We start from the raw sequence: 18,445 nt of genomic DNA, 5'->3' as shown, positions 1-18,445 counted from the left end.
CCGAAAAAGATTATTCTGCGCGATGCAAGTGAATGTTATCTGAAACACATTCAATTATTGTATTCCATTATTTAAATAATCAGATGGAGATACTCGATTATTAAAAGTATACCATTATGTCATCACTACAACTGACTGTACTACCTATACTGTAGCGGTGCTATCCTGGTCTGCTGCAGTCGAGTTGTAGTAGAATCTCGATATCTCGAATCACCTCGGAAGCTAAATTTCATTTCGAATTATCGACATTTCGACATATGGAAAATACCGTTTTTGAGCATGCATAGCACGTAATTGAATCATATGTATCTACGGGCTAATGCCTGTTGCTCACAGTAAAATTTTCTGTCAAATTTATTGTACAATAATTTAATTTTATAAAATTTCTGTTGCTCACGGTCAATTTCAAGTTTTATAAAACCTTTGATAAAACTTTACATAAAATAGGACAGGTTCTATTCCGTAAAATTACTTTTACGAAACGAACCAATCAGTGAAGCTGACATCACGATGATGCTGGCGCTACGTTGTGAGAAGATTGTGAAGCTCGATTGTAAACAAACACTTCTTTCTAAAATGGCAGGAGTAAGGAAGCTGTTAGTGTTTTACTGGACGAATACCAGAAATATCCTTGTTTGTACGAAGTTAAAACGCCACTTTACCACAAGAGAAATGCAAGAAGAGAGGCAGAAAACACAATCGCCGAATTCCTATATGAATGCTGGTCTTCTAACCTCAACTAATTTTCGACCAAGGACAGCAATCCTCTACCTTCTTCTCTTCCTTCGATCCAATCCCGAAGCCCGCATTTCCTGGCATTTCTTTTCTTCCTTTTTACCACTGTACAACATATAATTTCAGCTAAAGCAGCAAGTCTTGCTTTGTTTGTTGGAGCCATACTCTCAAACACACTGTAAGTTGAACAGCTGATTCTTGGTTTTAAAGTTTATCGATAGATGGCAGCACATGCACATCTTAGTTCAGAAGTGAGTTTAAAGATGGCCATCATGATGCTTCCACGGATTTTATAAAATAATTTTACCGTGAGCAATAGGCATTGCACTGAATACATTACCTTCCTTCTTTCTTTCTTTCTTTCTTTCTTGCGAACTGGCCAATCTTAGGACCACGCTAATACCATTTCACATCCTTCTTATCATCCCTTCTTCCTTCCTCTTTCTCCACAGTGCCTTCATTCTTTCAGAATGTTGCACTCTTCTCTTTGCAGTCCATCTTCCTCCTCTGTGCTCTTTCTTTTCTTCAGCAAGAACATTTATGTTGGAAAGTCTTTTCCTGAATTGGTCTCTATCACAACATTCTTCATCTGCAATTCCTAACCTCTTGAGTTCTTCCTTCATCTGCTTGGCATATCCCCCCTGGTTCTTCAAGTAGCATATTTTATTAAAAATTTGTTTATTTAACCTTGCTGGATCCATTCTGACCATGTGTCCATAGAATCGCAGCCGTCTTTTCCTTATTGTTGTTTCCAGGTCTTCTGTTCTTTTGTATATCTCCTTAATTGATCGTAATCTGTAGTTTCCCTCTACCACCCTTGGGCCGTAAATCCTCCTTAATATTCTCCTTTCAATCTTTAGTAGTTTTTCCAGGTTCGTTAGTGTTGCTGTTTCCACCCCATACAGAATCACTGGTTTTACCACAGCGTCATAATGTCTTAGTTTGGCATTGATGGAAAGATTATTTTTGTTGTAAATGGAACACGGTCAAAATCTGATACACTCTTATCTATTCCACCTCACCGCACCATACGATACACAAACTCATTTGTTATTTCTTCGGCACGACAGTGGAATACACTACCCGTCTCTGTTAGAGGAGCCTCACCTGCTAGTTTTAGGCAACTTTGTCACCGGTACCTAGTAAGTACTAGATGAAGTCCTATATTGTTATTTGTATCTTATGAAAATTTTGTAGATTTAGCCTTCCTCAAACTATAGACTTTATATAATCTCACTGTTATTATCAATATTAATTGAAATTAGGTAATCATGTCATAATTGTGTAAATAATCATCTTCTTCATCATCATCATCTTCATCATCATCATCATCATTTTCCTATTTTTAATTTTTTCCTTTTCATCATAATATTGCATTGTATAGTAGTTGCAAGATGTTTCAATTGTAGGCCTAAGTCTATTTATTTTAATTTGCACATGTAGATACTGTATTTTCTGGTTAGATGGAAGAGAGGGCCTAATGGCCTTAATCTTGCCAGACAAAATAAATCCATTGTATTGTATTGTATTGTATTGTATTGTATTGTATTGATTTAGTGGCAGTGTTTAGCCTTTCCAACTTAAGTCTTCTATTTTCCATGGCCTCTTTATCCATCCCGTTGCTGATGATAATCTCTCCGAGGTATTTAAACTGCTTTGTGACCTTCACTTCGCCATATTTCGTCTTCATCGTTCTTTTCACATAATTCCTGTCCGTGCACATCATCTCTGTTTTTGTGAAGGAGATTTTTAAACCTGTTTTCTCGGCTATCTCCTGTAGTTCATTTATCTGTGTTATTGCTTCCTGTTCTGTCTCAGCGAAGAATGCCAAATTGTCAGCAAAGGCCAAACACTTGGGTTTGACATGTTTATTTTTACTACTGAATACATTATTTTTAACAGTATTTAAATATATACAAACAAACTCTATTTTGCTGCACCACTTTAATTATAATCCTTATTATAGTAACTTTTTAGATGACAGGATACAGTACATACAATAGTGAAACAAGAAACATATCTCGGTTAAGACCTTTGGAAAAAAAATCCGTTAGTCTCTTCTGTTTGTTACTATTAACCTATCCTCACTTCACTTTGTAACTTCTCGTCAATACCACGTAGCCGAGATTCGAAAATGGAGCATGTCATCCGTGAATTCGGGGGTTGCTTTCGTACGTGACCGAGAAACAGCGAGGCTTCGCCGATTTTCCCATCATTAGAAGTTTTAGTTTTTCGGTTCCCGTCATATTAGCTCCCAGCATCATTTGTAAACCTTTCTTTACTTGTTAACTGTTCCTCACAAACGACACATGAGGCACTGCACAGTTAATTTTGCACAAAATTCCAGTTACAGAGTACTTCTTCTTCTTCTTCTTCTTTATCTGTTTACCCTCCAGGGTAGGTTTTTCCCTCGGACTCAGCGAAGGATCCCACCTCTACCACCTCAAGGGCAGTGTCCTGGAGCTTCAGACTCTGGGTCGGGGATACAACTGGGGAGGATGACCAGTACCTCACCCAGGCGGTCTCACCTGCTATGCTGGGCGGAAAGATTGGAAGGGATAGACAAGGAAGAGGTAAGGAAGCGGCCGTGGCCTAAAGTTAGGTACCATCCTGGCATTTGCCTTAAGGAGAAGTGGGAAACCACTTCCAGGATGGCTGAGGTGGGAATCGAGCCCACTTCTACTCAGATGACCTCCCGAGGCTGAGTGGACACGGTTCCAGCCCTTGTACCACTTTTCAAATTTCATGGCAGAGCCGGGAATAGAACCCGGGCCTCCGGGGGTGGCGGCTAATCACACTAACCACTACACCACAGAGGCGGACGTATTTTTTGGTTGAAGCGAGGAAATGTTCGCTTCGAGAAATCGAGAAATTCGTGTAACCGAATTTCGAGTAAGAGAAGTAAATACACGTGGAGAATAAGACATACGGCCGGGAAATTTAAGTTACTTCGAGATACCGAAAATTCGATTAATGGGGTCGAGATATCGAGGTTCGACTGTACTTGTACAACAAGCTCCATCTAATTTCCCTAGTAAAACAAGTGAACCGTTTCGTGCGTGGAGAAATGAATCATGGTTTTATGTAAGAACAGTGAGTAATCTTTCCTCGTAACGGTTGTGTGTCGGCGTGGTCACTCATGTGGGAGAGAGCTTTCTCAGGATATCGCTAAGATTGCACCATCATTGCAAACGTTACGTTTAGCAGTCCTAGAGCCGAATTAACAGCCAGCACTTGTACATAAATGGAACCCTTAAGTAATAAGGGATCACTTATAATAAGTATTCACTTATATGAGTTTAAATTTCATAGACAGCACTTAAAGAGCACACTCATTGATACAGTAAGTATCACTGGAGATGTGGCAATGCTGTATATTATGCCCATGCTTCCTGGATCATGTAGTTCTGGCTACCGAATAGTGGGATGATCTATTGTGCTTTATTTATCGAAAGACATCGCGCGACCGCATGCGACATTTTTGAGGTTAAATGATCGTCTATATTGTATTTGGTTATCAGAATGGATAACAAAACAGCGAGCTGAGACGGCACCTGCAAGAACATGCGCATAATATAGCACAAGCAGACCGGCACAGTTTCTCGTCAGAATATGAATGACGTGGGGAAAACTTGTTGTGGACAATGCAAACTACGAAAATGCCCAGAGTCTAATTTTCTTCTTAATATAATATGTTTATAGTTATTCAGGTACTAGAACCTTTACAAATATTCATCCAAATGTGGAATATCTAGCCTTACAACGCTCTTAGTGATTTGACAAATATATCCGTAGTCGTTACGTTGTAATAGGCCTAGTTACTTCCCCAATAAAATGTAAATAGTATGTTTTGACGTACGATGCCATAATGTCAGAAACTTCTGATATAATCCGGCAAACGATTGGTTGACTAACCTGATATAATTAGCACAAATAAACCTTAAAATAAATGGTGGTAGTGCAACACGTTAATTTTTCTAATAACTCAGTACAGTTCTTCACTGTTCCATAGGCCTACAGTCTTGATTACTTATCAACTTGTAACACGTTTCCAATTAATTAAGCGAAATACCGATAGTGACGATGGTGATGATAATAACAATAATAATAACAACCTGAAATTAAGAGGTGGCATAAAATCTCAAAACAATATCTTCATTAATGGCGAGATAGTGAGTCCTTTAGAGGTTATGTTCACTCTCTCACACAAAGGAAGAAAAATATTCATAACTTTCACTTTACTAAAACGAAACCTTCTTTAAATTGTTGGTCACATTAGATTCCGACAGGATTTTCCATCTCTACTGTGTGCACGGAAAGCATTCTGTGAACGAAATGCAACATATTCATCAAAATCATTATCCTCCATCTTGCTGCAACATAAGTGAGTCACTTAATTGTGTGTGTGTGTGTGTGTGTGTGTGTGTGTGTGTGTGTGTGTGTGTGTGTGTGTGTGTGTGTAACACTTATATAGCAATAAGTGGGACACTTAAGTAGGTAATATGAAATGAAACCTGACTTATAAGGGGGCACTTATGTATAAGTGTTGTCCATGAATTCGGCCGCTATTCTCCGGGTCACCTTATGAAGAGACTAAAGCCGAAGTAATGTCACTGCCTCGTCACACTCGACAAATGAAACGGTGCACGAATGAAATTTTAGTGCAGCACTACGACACAGCAAGTTCACCGTTTGTAAAGTGGAGTGATACTGCCACTAAACGGCTATATCTTAATTCAATTCAGTAAATTAATTATTTTACTTATTAACCACAATGTCACGCATAACATGTTGCGACCGAATTCTCTTGCCATGTACAAAATACATTATATAGAGTACATTGAATTATTATTATTATTATTATTATTATTATTATTATTATTATTATTATTATTATTATTATTATTATTATTATTATTATTATTATTATTATTATTGGGATACCCGCGGAGCTGAAAGAGGTTAAAGAAGGTGCCTGGGTGAATGGGTCTATCTACAATATCAAAATTACTTTAAAACTGAAACTGACGGTTATATTTTCAGAACTTCAAAATTAACAATTTTTCATAACAATGAAACATCAGGTACAGAGATAATCTTAAAACAAGTCTAGGAAAAGACAAGATTAGTGGTCTGAACAGATCCTAGGCTTCAAGCCCATCGCTTTACATTTTCTGAGCTCCTAGCTCAAATTTACAAAAGAGCACAAGTTATTCAAGGGCAGAAATCCCCTAATTGAAGAGCACTTGGTCTCAAAAAAAGTATATATATATATATATATATATATCCAGCCTTCCAAAGGCACTCTTTACTATTACAACACTTGAAAAAGAGCTAACAGGCTCTCAGTTTTCCAAGCCTACTCAAGGCAACATCAACTTACAATTACTGGCCTCTCAAGGCACAACTTACAATTTGAAAATAATTTATACAGGGGTATTTAATACCCAACCTACTGGGCCTTCATGGAAAAAGAACAAGTTAGATAACTGGCCCAAACACATAGTGAGTGGAGGCACACTATGGTCCAATATAATGGACACTTAGAAACCTAAAAGGCTCTAGGCCGATGAAACAGGGGCTATTCCCAAACTACTGAGGTGTCTCGTATAGAAATTACTCTAAAATATTACAGAAGGAAGAACAGTTACAAAACGTAGTGACCTCCAACCAAGATGAAGGGGAGCTCGAGAGGGTACGTCACTCTCTATTCCCGGTTTACAGTTAAATATTTTATGAAGTTTTTACATTAGCCGGAAGAAAGTTACATTTTAGAAAAGTAGATCACATAACTAAAGATTTGGGCCTTTCCCTCGGATTAAACTGCGGAGGTAGCAAAAAAGAACAAGGTTATGTGGCCATTACCTTATAGATGTTCTAGTTGCCGACGAAAGAGGCCGCCCGCCTCCTGCTTGACACACACACTCAGACGACGATCAATTGGCCAAGAAACGTGAAAAGCCGCAGTTTATAAACCCTCAGGGAAGGTTCGAGATCATTCAAGACTAAACTAGCCACACCCTCTCAATTTTATTGGTTGAGTTCAAAAGTAACACTCAGAATCGAACAAGAAGCCTGTGATAGGTGGAAAATTAATTACAGAAATTAGTGATTGGCTAGATTCATAACTGGTGGAAACAAAAAAAAATATTGCCAACCCAAAAATAAATGAACATCAATCAGTTACAAAAACCTAGAAATACAAAACCTTTCAATTATAAGTTCTTTCACTTTGCACCAGAGGGCATGATCATAAATTTTTTTAGTGGTGTCATCCGTAGAAAAATGTCCAAACTTCTTGATGAATATCAAAACAAAACAAGGAGAAATTCACTCAGTTTAGGAAACTGCACCATAACAAAATTACATAATATTTCGGTGGTGACATCTTCTGCTTAAAGTTCCAAGTTCCTGTTGTATTAGTTTCCACTTTTGTTCGATAGAGGAGTTCATTAAGGCGCTTATTTTGAATGCGCGGCGTTGAGGTGTACCTCCCGGTACAATTATTATTATTATTATTATTATTATTATTATTATTATTATTATTATTATTCGCCCTGTTGTTATTTTATCAGCTGCTGAAGTTAGGCAATCAGATCGCTTCGCGGGCGAATTCAAATGGGCTGTACGAGGTGGTGTTGCGAAGTCTGCACGTGGCTTGGTCGGGCTTGAGAGCCATGCCGAGAAGTGAGCATCAAACGCTAACACACCGTGGGTTTCAGCCAGTGATGCGATAATCGAATACAAAATAATCGCTTAATCGATTATTTCATTGTATTCGATTATATTTCCCATTCGATTATTTTTCGATTATTCATTCGAATGAGGCAATCGAATAGTGAATATTTTTTTCCATCCGATTTTTTCCATTGTTCATTCGAAACTTTATTCAAATCAATGAGGCAACTGAATAGTGAATGCTATCGAAATAATGGAATGAAAAGTGATGTCATTACGACATTTGATTCACAGCATTTGGAGGTATGTTTGGAAAAAGGCGTATTTCTATTTTTCATTAGCTGAAGTACCCGTGCTTCTCAACGGGACATAAATAAATTACAATGTGAACGTGACAGTTAAAAGAATACTGAACAGTAAAATAAAAGGCTGATTGGATTGAAAATAATTGTAATGCGTATGTGATTGCCTGTGAGTTCAGCATGTAATGCAACGCAAGCAATTTTGTAAAGGTGAACAGATGAAGTGTGAAAGGAACAATGTTTAATGTGGGCAAACGCAGCACAGGATAGCGTGTGAAAGAACAATGTTTAATATGGACAAACGCAGCACAGGATAGCGTGTGAAAGGAACAATGTTTAATGTGGACAAACGCAGCACAGGATAGCGTGTGAAAGGAACAATGTTTAATGTGGGCAAACGCAGCACAGGATAGCGTGTGAAAGGAACAATGTTTAACGTGGACAAACGCGGCACAGGATAGCTTACTCCGTACAGGCTGATAGCAGCCAGTTCATTGAACACCTGCCCAACCCAACGCTAAGTGCACGGCTGGCAGGTACGCGTGGAGGGAATAGGCGAGGGGCGGCGCGGAGGCCGTGTTTTATAACATAAATTTAGGTTTTACTCGCTAAACGTTCAAGATACACGAAAAGTGATAAGGACCTTTCGTATAGGAAATTAAATTTTAAACCTCGTATAATATGCCATCAAAAGTTTGCTATTTCTTAGCGTTCTCTTTTTATTTTAAATGGAATTATGAACGTTTGAAACCAAAGGTGTAGTGACGTCACTTAAATGGCCGCCATCCTTAAATAGTGCAAAATGTCGAAATCAAAATTAGCCTGTATGTTAATCATGTAAATAAGCTATATTTATGCAAAATTTCATGTAAATCGGACCAGTGGTTCTTTGCGTGATTGAGTAACACAGAGACACACGCCATTTCATTTTTATATATTAGTATAGAAGTATAGATAAGAGTCGATCTATTCACTTATTTCAATCGATTATCTATCCGACACACTTAAACCGAAAAATAGATTCGTGACGCATCCAAATATTCCATGCGATACAGCTGAATGATATTTGAAACTCTTTCGATTATTTTATATTAATATTTATTCGATTACCTAAATAATCGGATGGACCTTATTTGAATATTAAAAGTATTCGATTATCCCATCACCAGTTTCAGCTAATGCGTGCTTGCTATGGGCCGAGCCTATCAGCAGGGAGGTCCTTGTTCCAGCCCCTCCCCTGGAGAAGTTTATTTCTTCTATTGGTGCCCTCAAGCCGGTCTTAAGCCATGCGCAGATTTAGCAACACCGCCTCGCAAAGCTCATCTGAAGTCACCCGGGAAGCGATCTGATTGGCTAACTTCAGCAGCTGATAAAATGACAGCGCGAGATATCGACATTTATGTTTTTCAAGTTACCTATCAGTATGACCAACCTTCTAACTCTCATATATCCGGTACACGTTATTTCCGACCACGCTGTATATTAGGCCTACATTTTTTAAAATTAATCACTAGGTAAGGTAAGGGTGTATTCTGCACGAAGGCAGGTCCGAACCTCCGCAGAGGTGTGCCTGAGCCGGTAGGGTGACCACTTTCTTTCCTCTCCTCCATTCCCTTAACCCCCACCAACAGGGCGTGGCAATCCATCCAAATCTTGACCACGCCCAATGTCGCTTAATTTCGGAGATCTCACGGGGTCCGGTGTTTCAACACGGCTACGGCCGTTATCTTGTCAATCACTATTATTATCTAAATATATGCTCTGATTCCAGTCGAAGACTGGACCAGGAATGGAATGATCGTTCCTTTTCTATGAGTTTCGACTTGACAGTTAACCAACAGTCAGACATTGGTGCCAAATTGTTACGAATACAAACAGCTGATTCCCATCACACAACACGAACGGAAATGTACATAATCGAATATAAGTCCAGAATCCATTATTCTTTGAGCAAAATGCATAACTCACATAAGAAGAACAATAACACATAACAAATTAAAGATAAGGCTATAAGATATTAAAAAAGATCAATCCTGGAACAGATAAAAAGGGAATTAAATTTCTACTCACCATCTAAAAGAGCTCGCGTTGCCGATAGATTCCATTTCTCCTAAGGAAGGGGGAAAATCCTACAAAGGGAATACATCGCTCATTTCTGAGTCACTATCGGCATTGCCATCGTCTGTTGAGGTTTCACCCTCCTGGCTATTTCATCCACCACGTAAACTGGGTAGTAGGGCTTTTTGTTTCACAAGGCGCACGAGTACCCCCTTCTTTATGTTATCGCGAACCGAAATATTGTGTTCCTTCAACCACTCAATCAACTCATTATGTGTAGCCGCCAGTGTTGGTGCTTTGTCAAGAATGACCGAGTGAAATGGCAAAGACCGCGGAAAGAACTCAGCACAATACAATGCACAGGTGATAGCACATGGTTACAGAAAACAACAGATCGACAACACTGGTAACTGGAACTAGAATATAACGCGCTCTATCGGAGCGATCGGCTACCTATAATTGGCTGTTTATTAATTCACTTAGCCTCCATCAAAAGGCAGCGCTCAAACGTCAAGTTGAAACTCATAAGAAGTGAACTATAACTCCAAGTATTTTAATTGTGCCGGCTGGAGAGGTCTGCCAGTAGTAGTAATCCCGCCGACAATAGTTTTCGCTCGGGAATACTTATAAATAGACATAATTTCTCTCTCGCGAAACAAAAAAAAACATCTTGCGTTTCTTTTTCAACTGATAATAGTGTGGTGAGTTTTTGTTCGGATCCATTGCACGAAGATTCTATATACACACAATAAAAAACTGCGTATGCATTTTAGTGCCGGGAGTGCCCAACGACAAGTTCGGCTCACCAGATGTAGGTCTTTCGATTTGACGCCCGTAGGTGACCCGCGCGTCTTGATGAGGATGAAATGATTGAAGACGACACATATACTCAGCCCCAGTGCCAACGAAATTAACCAATTATGGTTAAAATTCCCGACCCTGCCGGGAATCGAACCCGGGAATCCTGTGGCCAAAGGCCAGCACGCTTGCCATTTAGCCATGGAGCCGGACTATACACACAATAATATTCAATAACGAGAAAGGGTAAGAATAAACCAGCAAACGTATAAGAGGCTCGAAGAATTAATAATCAGTTAATCAGTACACAATATGGACATAACGAGGATTTCTTGATAGCAAAGCACACTGATAAAATTCTCTCAGTGCTGTAACTGCACCCACGCGGTCAAGATAACTAAGGAGTAAGTAGGCTATGGCTGCTCTGCATTCGCGACACCATTGCCGTAACTCGTGTTGATAATAGGCATGACGCGCTCCCTTGCCCCTCGCCTACCATGTGACAACACCGTAGACGTAGGCCCTCTCACCCGAGTCTGCCCCTGGCCTATACACTCTCTTCTGCCATATCTAACATTTTTACCGTTCTGGGCCTTTAACAAAAAGCCATTCCCCCTCCAGCCAACACAACAAACCTTGCCGTATATGCGAAAACACATTAAAACATGAAACACATTAAGAAGTAGAAGATAAACAGAAAAAAGAAAAAGAAATCACTCTTCCCTTTGCGAAAATCAAAATGTTCGTAAATATGTCTCGCAGTCGTGGCCATCCATCAACGGCTGCTAATTTCAGATAACCAGCAATAAGACATAGCTTGTATGATTGCTATACTAAGGCCCACGAGAGATGGAGTCTGACGTCTAGCGCCGCTGGTGGGTCGGGGCAGTAGAATAACACCCACGGTATCCCCTGCCTGTCGTAAGAGGCGACTAAAAGGGGCTCCAGGGGCTCTGAACTTTGGAGCGTGGGTTGGCGACCACGGGGCCTTCAGCTGTGTCCTGGCATTGCTTCCACTTGTTCTTTTCCGACCTCGACGCTATTAGGTGAACGAGGGCTAGGGAGTCTTTTATTTTCACGCCCTTCGTGGCCCTTGTCTTTCTTTGGCCGATAAGTTACTTTCATTTTTCGAAATGTCGGACCCCCTCCATGTTTCTCTCTGATTAGTGTTATATAGAGGACGGTTGCCCAGTTGTACTTCCTCTTAAAACAATAATCACCACCACCACCACCCGGTGAGAAAAAGTTGACTAACGCTGCTCGAAAATGCTCTGTTGCTATGACAACGATAACAGCGATGCCACTCGCGGTGCAGCCCCAGCATTTGCCTGGTGTGAAAATGGGAAACCACGGAAAACCATTTTCAGGGCTGCCGACAGTGGGGTTCGAAACCACTATCTACCGGGTGCAAGCTTACAACTGCGCGCTTCATACCGCACGGCCAATTCGGCCGGTAGTATTAGAACCGTGAAACTAATTGTGATTAGTACCATTACGCGGGGAACACCATCGCCTTTACTTGCGAGTAGTACCACTATATTAGGTACACAGTAGGTTTGTGATTAGTAGCAGCAGAGAGCGGTTCACTGTGGGTTTCCAGTACCTGTGATAAGTACCATTGTGAGAAAATCAAATACAATCTGTACGGACCAAATGAATGCTTAAAAAAATGAAATACTATTAAAGAATTTTTTTTTTCTAGTGTCTTTACGTCGCACCGACACAGATAGGTCTTATGGTGACGATGGGATAGGAAAGACCTAGGAGTTGCAAGGAAGCGGACGTGGCCTTAAAAAAAATACAGCCCCAGTATTTGCCTAGTGTGAAAATGGAAAAACCACGAAAAACCATCTTCAGGGCTGCCGACAGTGGGATTCGAACCCACTATCTCCGGGAGGCAAGCTCACAGCCGCGCGCCTCTAACCGCACGGGCACGGCCAACTCGCCCCGTCAAGAATGAATTAATTCTGACTTGGGTATATGGAGGGTATAAAAATTAATACATTTTTTTACTAGGTATGAAATATTTCTTTGTAAAATTTCCTCACATTTCTTAAAATATTTATTTGTTACAGTCCTCGCGGGCCGCAAAATATGGCGGCCATTTGGAAACCCCTGATCTAACCTATCAAGTGCCCTGGAAAGGTCAGTATCTATAGAATCAATCTATACTGCTGAAATCGTACGAGTTGAGCCTCTCAGAAATAACCTTTCCTAAACCAGAAGAAATCCATAATTTTCATTGGTTACTGATTCAACATTCATTCTTCAAGCGTGGTTGTACAGTACAATTGATCACTTACTCATGTTGCGTTCCGAAGCCTTTCCGCTACACCTAATGATGTGGAAATTGTTAAGAAGAACCTGACTGTACTTTCTCTTCACCGGTAATAGGTGTTACGGCATAGGTCGCTTGGCCTTTTCTCTCTCGCTTCCTCCCAAAGCTAACTCGTGCTTAACGCGATCTTTTACACGCGACCTTGGGAAAGTATTACCTCTGCTGCTATCTTCCCCAGTTCTTATTACGTAACTCTGATATTACGTCGGGAGAAAGTTGAGGCCAAGCATTGGAACGTACAACTCCGTGGAACAAGGTGGTGCGGCTATTCTCGCGAGAAATATGCTGCTATACGGTGCTGCTTCCGTGCGACGGAACATTGCAAGTGGGGCATGCTACAGGGAATGTACCATAGCAATGTTATCATTAGACAAAGGACTCTCTGCGCATGGAAAATCAGACTGAAAATTGTTTACCTGTATTTCCCTTTGGGAATCAACGGCCATACCATGTTGAATACACCGGTTCTCGTCCGATCACAGCAGTTAAGCAATATTGGGCGTGGTCAGTACTTGGATGGGTGACCGCCTGGGAATACTACGTGCTGTTGCCTCAATTCCCTGTCGCCGGCTCCGCGGTAGGGGCAGTGTTTTTACCTCTTACCCGGATGCCTGAGGTCCGATTCCCGGTCAGGTCAAGAATTTTTACCTGGATCTGAGGACTGGTTCGAGGTTCACTCTGCCTTCGTGATAAAAACTGAGGAGCTATCTGACGGCCTAGAAAGCCAAGAATAATGGACGAGAGGACTCGTCGTGCTGATCACGCGATACCTCGTAATCTGCAGGCCTTCGGGCTGCGAAGCGGTCGCTTGATAGGCCCAGGCTCTTCGTGGCTCTTACGCCTTGATTTTTGGTTTGGTTTGGTTTGGTTTGGTTTGGTTTGGTTTGGTTTGGTTTGGTTTGGTTTTCTTTATCTCCCCTGTGGGTGGAGTGAAATGATGCCTTATCTGTACTCCCTGAATGTCGTAAGAGGCTACTAAGAGGGGAAAAATAAAAGAATCTGCACTCGAACTCTCGTCTTCTAAAGCCCAAAACATATCAGAAAAATCTTAGGACCAAAATACGACAATGAAATTGGAATGAAAAAAGAAATCACGTGAAATCTGTCAAGTTACAGAAAAAATCACAAATATCAAGGCATTAATGAAGAAACCATAAGTGAGAATATTTCAGAACCTTAAATTCACAAACACAAATTTTATGTAAAGCCCACACGACTAAATACAAGGATGAACTGAACAACTTAAAAAGGAACACAGAGAGAGGATGAAGAGATATTGGGGAAGAAAGTAAGAAAAACAAGAAAGTGCTAATGAGTTCAAACGCGCTCCCTAGGTGGGCACATCAAATAATAATAATAATAATAATAATAATAATAATAATAATAATAATAATAATAATAATAATAATAATAATGCCGCCTCTGTGGTGTAGTGGTTAGTGTGATTAGTTGCTACCCTCGGAGGTCCGGGTTCGATTCCCAGTTCTGCCACGAAATTTGAAAAGTGGTACGAGGACTGGAACGGGGTCCACTCAGCCTCGGGAGGTCAAATGAGTAGAGGTGGGTTCGATTCCCACCTCAGCCATCCTGGAAGTGGTTTTCCGTGGTTTCTCCACTTCTCCTCCAGGCAAATGCCGGGATGGTACCTAAGTTAAGGCCACGGTCGCTTCCTTCCCTCTTCCTTGTCTAACCCTTCCAATCTTCCCATTCCCCCCCCCCCCCGCAAGGGCCCTGTTCAGCATAGCAGGTGAGGCCGCCTGGGCGAGGTACTGGTCATCCTCTCCAGTTGTATCCCCGACCCAAGTCTGAAGCTCCAGGACACTGCCCTTAAGGCGGTAGAGGTGGGATACCTCGCTGAGTTCGAGGGAAAAACCGACCCTGGAGGGTAAACAGATAAATAATTATGAAGAAGAGGAAAAAGAAGAAGAAGGTTAGCGAGCGAGTTGGCAGTGCGGTTAGGGGCGCGCAGCTGTCAGCTTGCATTCAGGAGATATTGGGTTCGAACCCCACTGTCAGCAGCCCTGAAGATAGTTTTCTGTGGTTTCCTGTTTTCACACCAGGCAACGACCGCTTCCTCCCCACTCCTAGCCCTTTCCTATCCCATCGTCGCCATAAGACCTATCTGTGTCGGTGCGACGTAAAACACATTGTATTATTTGTTAAATACAAAAACCTATTACTAGAATAATACAGATCGTTAGCAAAACGCCTTCAACGTTTCCGATTTACGCTACAAGTTACCTGTAACTCTTGACCAGCAAACTCGTCCAGGCAGGATGTCAGTGACCTTAAATGCCATGGTGAGACTGTATCGTGCTTTATTTGCCGGTTACACACAAAAGGCAAATGGTATTTTTGTTCCTTCCCCTACACTCTCCAAGCATAGCTTGACTGGTGAAGTATTCTCCTGTGAATGTGGCTGTATTATAGAGAGTATTTTAAACCTTTCCTTAGGATCACGAATATTTAATGAGGAAAAATAATATTATTTCGAACGGCAGATCAAATTTTGAATTAAAGGACTTGAAAACTAAATCACATAGAGGTTTCGAAAGACATGTTCATGTATCATGGTGGCTGTACGGTAGTGAAAAGTTACCAAGACTTGACGTGTTCTGGTCGTAAACGACTGCAGTGCTAAAGTGAAGTCCAGTAAATTACGAAGAAGAAGAAGAAGAAGAAGAAGAAGAAGAAGAAGAAGAAGAAGAAGAAGAAGAAGAAGAAGTAGTTTTCTAGGAAAAAGATAAATGAATTGAATTGAGGTAAAAGTACTAATAGGCGTAACACAATTTCTGGCGAATCTTCAAATACATTCCCCTGTAGATGGGGGCGGTAGAATATCATTCACGGTATTCCCTGCCTGTCGTAAAAGGCGACTAAAGGGGCCCCTAGGGCTCTTAACTTGGAAGCGTAAGAACCGTGCACGGGGCCCTTAGCTGAGTCCTGGCATTTTTTCCACTTACTCGTACAAGCCCCTTCATTTTCATTCATCTATCGTATCTGTATCTGACCTGGTCAACTCTTGTTCTTTTCCGACTCTGACAGTCATTTTCACACCCTTCGTGGCCCTTGTCTTTCTTTGGTCGATATCCAATTTTTTCTAAGTGTCGGACACCTTCCATTTCTGTTCCCTCTGGTAAGTGTTACAGGAGGATGGTTGACCAGTTGTACTTCCTCTTAAAACAATCACTACCACCACCTCTTGGCTTAGAGTACTTTCAGGTACTTTCTTCCAAATTTATTATTAAATATTGAACCCATGACCTTTGTGCCCTAAGAACATTATGCATAAATTAACAATTAAACTAAAAGTTGGATTCTTGATAGCATGGATTTGACACGTGACGAGGGGGTGATTACCTTCGGTCCCACGCTCTGGGGTACGTGACGTCAGCCACACGTGTCGATGGCGGAAGAATCTCAAGTCATTTTTGTGAACTATTTCAAAGCGCGTGTACATGGCGTGATCCAAGCCAAGTCAAAAAAATATAGTGCCTATCAAAGGAGGTCAATCATCTCACAAATCGAACCCGTATACATTTTAAATGTCCATGAACACTACCGCCAGAAATGTAGCAAGCATGTAGTCACTTTTAAAACTCTTGAAATTACAGTTTAGGTAAGTCAGAAAATTTATAGAAATTTTCTTGGTGGCAAAGGGAGATATCTGAAGAGAGGGGGTAACTGCTATAAATATGAAGGGACGCCATGACGAAGTCTCCTTCTCCGGCATTTGTGATACAAAGCGGACGAAAAATTGTTGAGCTGCTCTGCGAAATCAAACCAACGAAAGTAGACTGAGTTCAGCTGCAGATTTTAGCCATTGTGGCTAGGTCTTGTCTCCATGAGGAGGTAGTTTTCTTGAGTGAAATAATTGTATCAGATAAGACGGTCAAAGTACTGAATAAATTCTAATGTGATTAAGTAATTCGTGTGCGGAAATAATTATAGTCCATCGTGTGCGCTCAGCAAACAAGTGAAGGGTATTTTCTTTTTTTTAATGCTTTATTCCAGGAAACCTGAAGAAAATTAATAATGAACTGTGAAGCCATGAATGTAAAAATGGCTAAATAAAATGCCAGGGTCGCAGGTGAGCCCTATGACGAACAATGGTGTGACTACATGAGGTAGGTGACTTTCCATCTTACTACCTCTTATATCTTGTCTCATGATCTCTAAAAGTGTATTTGAATGGGGATATACGACGCAGTGGTCACCCCTACTAAGTTTTGTAAATGTGAGAATACGACTAAAAGAGTCATTTGTTTCATTTTCCACTTGGATAAATTTTTGAAGTCTTGCGAGTGCCGTATAATGTTGTAAAAAGTTATTGAATAGGGTTTCGAAGTGATATCACGTTCAATGTAGATCGTCATCCGTGTGAGTGTACTGCCTATATTTTGTGATGCCAAATTATGATGTTCAGTCGACGTAAAATTTTTCTGTCTGCAATTTGACGTTAATAAGGTAGGAATCCATGGTTACTCATTTTCAATCGAGTGGAAGCACGCTGTCGGGTGAGAATCTAGGGTATGAATATGGTCACGGAGAGAAACGTTTTCTAGGCCAATTTTTAAACTGTGTCTGACTGACAATAAAAAGATCTAGTAGAATGTTTCAGTCAATTTCTCGTAAAAATCAAGTTATTAAATACGATATCCTTTATGCGAAGTTATTCATGATTAATGCATTGTGCGATATTAGACGTCGAGATTTCTAGTGAGGATTTTATTCCAGTTCTTTGTCGATGATAGTTGTGGAGCTGGGAAACAGAGGTTAGTTTTGTTGATATGAGATTTGTGAATCAGGTTGGACCTGTCATTGAAGCCGGGACATGGAAGCCCGAGGAATGTTTTATATGAGTTGAGATGAGATGTGCGAATCAGGTTAGAGTCCTGTCATTGAAGCCGGGACGCGATAGCCCGAGGTATATTTTATAATGTTGGGAATGGAAAGAAATTCATAGAAATCCATAGCGGTATTAATTGGCGACCCGTATAATTAGTGTGGGCATCTTGAAGCTTAATCTGTGCATTTTGTTGGTTAGAATATCGTATTTGTTTAATTTTGTCGGCAGAGTTTAAAGAGAGCATTTTGAGAAGCCAGTCAACTGGAATAAACCAGGTGTTTCATGTTACTGCCAAGCGAACTTGGGGACGAGAGGCCTCAGCTGTGATAACGGGACAGGCGTGGAATTGAGATTGTACTGTATTCTCGGCCGGGGAAAACGTTAAAATGCTGGATTTAGTTGAAATTCATAGCCGGTAATGATCTGAGTATTGTGAAATACTGTAAAATTTGTTTGATTGGGGACGTATTGAACATTTGAAACCATGAACTTCGAGTATAAGGAACAGAGTAACCAAATTCAGGGTTGTCCAAAATATAGAGCGATGGTCGTGATGATTGGTTTGTCTGTGAGGGGTGTGCAAAATTCATAAATGGTATGACGAGATATGACATCGTAATTATATGGCGTGTTGTTTGGTTTGTACGTAGATTCTTAGGATATCCAAGTGTTAATAACGGTTAGGAC

The 18,445-nt window shown here is 40.7% G+C and overlaps 1 protein-coding gene and 1 non-coding gene across 2 annotated transcripts in view; one reads left to right on the top strand and one right to left on the bottom strand.

The window, feature by feature from the left end:
* Positions 1 to 18,445, bottom strand: part of LOC136885780 (protein takeout) — a 79,789-nt gene that overhangs the window by 29,407 nt on the left and 31,937 nt on the right. The gene's annotated exons all lie outside the window — the stretch shown is intronic.
* LOC136885813 (5S ribosomal RNA) lies at positions 13,344 to 13,462 on the top strand. Its single transcript, XR_011019008.1, has one exon. It is a non-coding gene; the product is annotated as a 5S ribosomal RNA (ribosomal RNA).

This window comes from Anabrus simplex, chromosome 14 (genome assembly GCF_040414725.1).
Source record: "Anabrus simplex isolate iqAnaSimp1 chromosome 14, ASM4041472v1, whole genome shotgun sequence".
Classification (NCBI taxonomy): Eukaryota; Metazoa; Arthropoda; class Insecta; order Orthoptera; family Tettigoniidae; genus Anabrus; species Anabrus simplex.
The sequence above is the reverse complement of the archived record's forward strand: the minus strand, read 5'-3'. Positions and strand labels throughout refer to the sequence as shown.